Source organism: Crinia signifera, chromosome 3 (assembly GCF_055691185.1).
Source record: "Crinia signifera chromosome 3, ASM5569118v1, whole genome shotgun sequence".
Lineage (NCBI taxonomy): Eukaryota > Metazoa > Chordata > Amphibia > Anura > Myobatrachidae > Crinia > Crinia signifera.
The window spans coordinates 122888910-122894820 of NC_139219.1; positions in this window are offsets into that span (position 1 = coordinate 122888910).

Genomic DNA, 5911 nt, shown 5'->3' on the forward strand with positions numbered 1-5911 from the left:
TTACTCAAGAATCGATCTAGCCTTGTCTGATAAATGGTCTCTAGACTCCTTTAAGAAAATCAGAATTCTTCCTAGATCCTGGTCCGATCATTCCCCTATATATATAGAGTGGGAAATAATGCGTAGGACAACTGCCCCGGGCCTGTGGCGTCTGGTTCGTCAGTGTCTCGTTCAGCCGGAGGCTCGACAGGCTATATGCTCGTCAATAGACTACTATCTACAGGAGAACTCCCCCGAGGACACTGCAACCTTCACTTATTGGTGTGCCCTTAAGGCGGTGGTTAGAGGCTCTGCCATACAAATAGCAGCCGAAAAGGGAGTATGCGAAATCTTTAGCACAAGCCGAATCTGAGCTTTCTACTCTAGAGGCTGCGCATAAGTCTAACCCAGCAGATAAAGCCTTGGTCCAAAACCGGTATCGAATCCCTTCCATCCGATAAAGCCCCTGGGCCAGATGGGTTTCCTTCCAACTTCTATAAGAATTTTAAAGCCCAATTAGCTCCGGTGCTACTTAAAGTCTTTAACGAGGCCTCTTTGGCCAAAAGCTTCCCCCCTGAAATGTTAGAATCCTGTATCATTACTATCCCTAAACCGGGAAAACCTCCAACTTCAGTTCAAAATTATAGACCTATTGCACTTCTTAATTCTGACCTGAAACTGTACGCCAAGTTAGTAGCTAACCACATTAGTCCTCTACTCCCCTCCCTCATTAAAAATGACCAGGTTGGTTTTGTCATGGACAGACAGGCCCAAGATAATACACGCAGAGAGTTGGGTGTCATTGAATTCTGCTCTTCAAAGAACATTCCACTCTTTGTCCTATCGTTGGATGCCGAAAAGGCGTTTGATAGACTTCACTGGGGGTACATGAAAGCTACCTTAGAAAAATTTGGCTTTTATGGCCGGATACTTGACTCCATTTTAGCCCTCTACTCGTCTCCATCAGCCAGGGTGTTTGCAAATGGTTGTACTTCTTTGGGGTTCAAGATATCTAATGGTACCCGACAGGGATGTCCGCTTTCTCCTTTAATCTTTGCCATGGTGGTCGAGCCTCTGGCTGAACATATTAGGCGCAATGAATGTATCAAAGGCCCGGAAGTGGGCAACTCATCTCATAAAATCAGTCTCTTCGCTGATGATGTCCTTTTGAATATTTTAGATCCTGACGTCTCCCTGCCAGCTCTTCATGGAGTGCTGCAGGACTACTCTGAAATTTCATTTTATAAGCTAAATACTGGTAAGACAGAAGCCCTCCCTCTCTTTCCTCTGAGGCTGTAGACAGATTCAAAGCAAAGTACAATTACTCGTGGCAAACTCGGTCACCTAAATATCTGGGCATAAAACTGGCGACAGAACGACACTTGTTTGATTGCAACTACGGCCCCCTGTTGAGGGCATTTGCAGGGCTGACTGGAGACTGGATGATGCAGGATGTATCTTGGCTGGGGAGAGTTGCTGCAGCCAAGATGGTCCTCTTGCCGAAATTGATGTATTTATTTCGTTCCATCCCGAGAGCCCCCCCCAAAAAATTGGTTTAATAAATTCAATCAACTCTTAGCTAAATATATCTGGAGAGTGACAAAACCTAGAATAGCAAAGAAAGTATTAACTCAGTCTAAAACAGAAGGGGGTGTGGCGTATCCAGACATTGAACTTTATTATGCCTCATGTGTGTTAAACCAGGCTAGGGATTGGTTCAATCTTAAAGAGCCCAAACCCTGGGTTCTACTGGAGAGTACCTTCGCCCACCCTACCCCTATTGCGGACCTGCTATGGCTCCCACCAAGTGAGTCCAGGAAACCCTCAGTTTTATGCATATCTATCAAAGCGACCTTAGATGTTTGGTATACAATGATAGCCTCCATAGCTAAGATAGCCCTTCCGGCTCCCTTTCTATCTTTTAAAGCTCTGAAATTCCTAATTCCCAATCTACCGCTACAGAGGTGGATTAACCAAGGAATCAACTCAGTGGGGGACCTGTATGTTGAGGATAATTTCGTACCCTTTAGTTACCTACAACAGAAATTGAATATCCCCAAACAGGATTTTTTCATTTATTTACAAATCAGAAGTTGGTTGCACTCACACCTTAGTACACCTACTAAAAAGCCAAATTTTCCAGCCTTTCTTAAAACAAAGACTTGTGACTATTCACATAAAGGTGGCATATCATGGTGGTATTCTTACTTACTCTCCATAGACAGTAAGTCCAAACTGAAACCTCAAATCCTATGGGAGAGAGATTTGAACAAATCTTTCAATGAAGAGGACTGGGAGAATATTTTTAGAACCGGTTTCAAGATTTCTCGCTGCATTAACCACTTCGAAATGTTTTTTAAACTCCTCTAACTTATGATGGAGAAAATGCGGTAATATTGGGGACATTTTCCACATATTCTGGGCATGCCCACTACTGCGGTTTCTCTGGGGGGGAGTATTTCATCTTATGAGCTCAATTGCGAATCAACCCATTCTCCCTGACCCATCTATTGCACTTCTTCATGTTTTCCCATTACAACTCTCTGCTGCAGACAGGTATATCCTGGGACACGTTCTAATAGCCACCAAGGCCTGTATAGCTAAAGGGTGGAAATCAGAGGTTATACCATCTATACAATATATTCAAAACAAGGTGCACAAGACAATGACGTTTGCTATGTATTATTTCTCCTGTTCTCCCCCCCCCCCCCTTTTTTTTCTTTCTGTACCCCCCTGCTACATTGTTTATGTTCTTGAAAAATTCACAATAAAATTTAATGTGAAAAAAGAAAAATTTCAGTAGCGGCTGAAGACACTCTGCCTGGTTCATCAAGTATCCTTCTGAAGGTGGAAATAAAGGCGGGGTAATTGGAAAGCAATGGGACCAACCTTTCCCAAAGTGGTGAAACCCACTCCAATGCTGTCCGGTAAGAAGAGACACTATGTAGGCCACTTGCACTTTGGGGTTCAGGAAGAGAGATGGCTGTAGTGTAAAGTGAATGTCACATTGATTTAAGAAGCCTCTGCATGGCTTGGGAGATCTAACATATTTATTGGGTGTTGGTAGTTGTAGATGCTCTGTATCCGGTTGAGGAGGAAGAAGAAGAAGTACTACTGGTTGTTGTCGTAGTAGAAGAAGGACTGGTGGCTGAAGTAATTACTGCCCGAGGAGATGCCAAAATGTGTAGATACTGGGTCATCTGCCGCTGTGTGGACTCAAGCTGCTCTAAACGAGTTACAACGTTCTGTAGGACGTCCACGGATGTTCCCTGATCTCCGCTCGATTCCATCGGGTCAGTTCAAATTGTCACAGGGGGTGGATTTGATGGTGTCGTGCAGATTTCAGGAAGAGAGGCGTGACCAGCAGGAGATGGGTTAAAACGAGCAGGTTTAATAAATGAACTCATACAAGGATTATCACAACCGATATCAATACTTCTTGAGTGGATTAGATAAAAATAATATAGTCTCTGATTTATAGCAAGACATAACAAGGAAGGCAGTCCTTTGCATAAACAAGATAATTCAGGCGGGTAATTCTTAAAAGACAAGACACGGATCAGACTATTTGAATTTGATGAACAAAAGATGATGTAACTGAAGATTGGAGATTGGAAGATTGAAGAATGGATGATGGGATGGTTGAAGATTGGATGATTGAAGATTGGACCAGAGTTAGGCCAGGAGGATGCCGGGATGAACTGGGGAAGATACAGGAAGGAAGGCTAGTGTAAAGTGTAGCATCCCAGAGACAGCAGCGATGGAGTCAGAGGCCAGCAGGGAAAACCAGCTGGAGAGCGCAGTGTGCATAGACACTAGGATAGCCAGACTTCCCCAGATGCTTGCAGGCTGAAGAGACAATTTGACTCAGATTGCTCTAGGCAAATCCCCTTTATAGTAAGGGAAGGACTGCCATAGGCCGTCTGGACAGAATAGGAGGAAAAGCCCTGACCTGGCCAATCACTGATTTTGCAAGCAAGATGGTGGCACTGTTACCCGGAGCCAGCCTCCTGACAGCCAGACTGCCGCACCTCTGTGAATCCATGCTGCCGCTCACAGTTGCACAATGCCACCACCGCTTGCCAGCGGTGCACACAGGGGGGGTTTCTGAAACACACCCCCCCTAGGAATCTAAGGGCCCTAGAGTGAAAGCTGAGGGTCCCCTCTTTCCGTGGGTACAAGAATTTTAAAAATCGGCCCTGGGGAACCAGAGATATCTGACTTCAAGCAGTGGTCCCCATCCAAGCCTGTTAATTGCTCTTCCCAGTCAGATATTTCAGGTTTTGTCTGACATAGTTTTTCTGAGGGTATGTTCCAAAAGCTGGGACTTTTCCCATTTGAAAGATACTAGTAGCTTATCTCTACTGTGCCAAGAACCAGAGATATCAGCCTTCCAGGAGCTGGTTACTGCTCCAGCTCCACACACCTGGTATGTAGTTTTATATACTTGTTGGCGGATTGCTCTGCCTCCTGAACTCTGATCCCCTAGTCCCCAGTACCATTTGGTAGGTTCGATTCTCTAGTTTTTAATTCCATTAAAAGCTAAGAAATCTAGTTCTAGAAACTGGTATATCTGCAGTCAAGCATGCTGTCCTCACACCAGAAAATTATGAATAATAAGCCGGCTCCATTATAGACCCCTCCTCTGCGTATTAAACATCCTCTACCACCCTGGAAGTTATGTATTAGGACCCCTTCATTCAGCCCAATGCCCCCTTCTCCCACCTCATCTCCCACCATCTGTGCAGTAAAGGGGTAATTAGTGGTTATTGATCCAGGCCCTTCATGCTCAGTGGTTGATATAATACCCCCTACCACCCGCGGGACATCAAAGCTTCCGCTCATAGCACCCCAGTAGCACACGCAGGGGGGGTTTCTGAGTACCCAGAAACCCCCCTTTGGAGTCTAAGGGTCCTAATCTAAAAGCTGAGGGTCCCCTCTTTCCATAGGTACAAGAATTTTACAAATCGGCCCTTGGAAACTGGAGATATCTGACTTCAAAGCAGTGGTCCCCATCCAAGCCTGTTAATTGCTCTTCCCAGTCAGATATTTCAGGTTCTGTCTGACTTAGAGATTTTCTGAGGATATATTCCAAAAGCTGGGACTCTCCCCCTTTGATGGACACTAGTAGCTTGTCTCTACTGTGCCCAGAACCAGAGATATCAGCCTTCCAGCAGCTGGTTACTGCTCCAGCTCCACACACACCTGGTATGTAGTTTTATATACTAGTTGGCAGATTGCTCTGCCTCCTGAACTCTGATCTCCTAGTTCCCAATAAAATTTGGTAGGTGGGATTCTCTAGTTTTTAATTCCATTAAAATATTAGAAATCAATTTCTGGGAACTGGAGATATCTGCAGTCAAGCAATACTTTAACTGACCCAGCATATACTGGGTCACATCAGTGTCCATCTCCGTGCCCCGCCCCTCTCTGGAGACCTCCTTCTGAAAATCCTGTGTTTGCCCCTGCTTGCCCAACCAGGACCCCAGCAGACACATGCCAGCCATCAGCGATCACAGACGGGTGAGTACTGTACTCACCGTGCGATGCCGCGGTGGCATGTAACACGGAGGGTGAGATTGGCGGGGTCCTGGAGCTTTTGCTGTGGAGCCCTGCCAATCGAAGAGCTGTCCGCCTAAACCTGGGCTACAAAGGAGGGGATGTGGGTTGTACAGCTGCCATTACCTCGAATACGCAGTGCAGGTCTGGGCCCCGCACTATAAAAAGGACATCATAGAATTAGAAAAAATCCAAAGAAGAGCAACAAAGCTTATTAGGGGAAGGGAGAATTTAAGCTAGGAGGAAAGATTAAACAATTTGGGACTATTTACACTAGAGAAAAGACGTTGGATAAACATTTACTGGTTAAAAACATCCATGGGTACGAATAAGTAACATAATCTGTCTTTACATATCAGAACATACTATACAA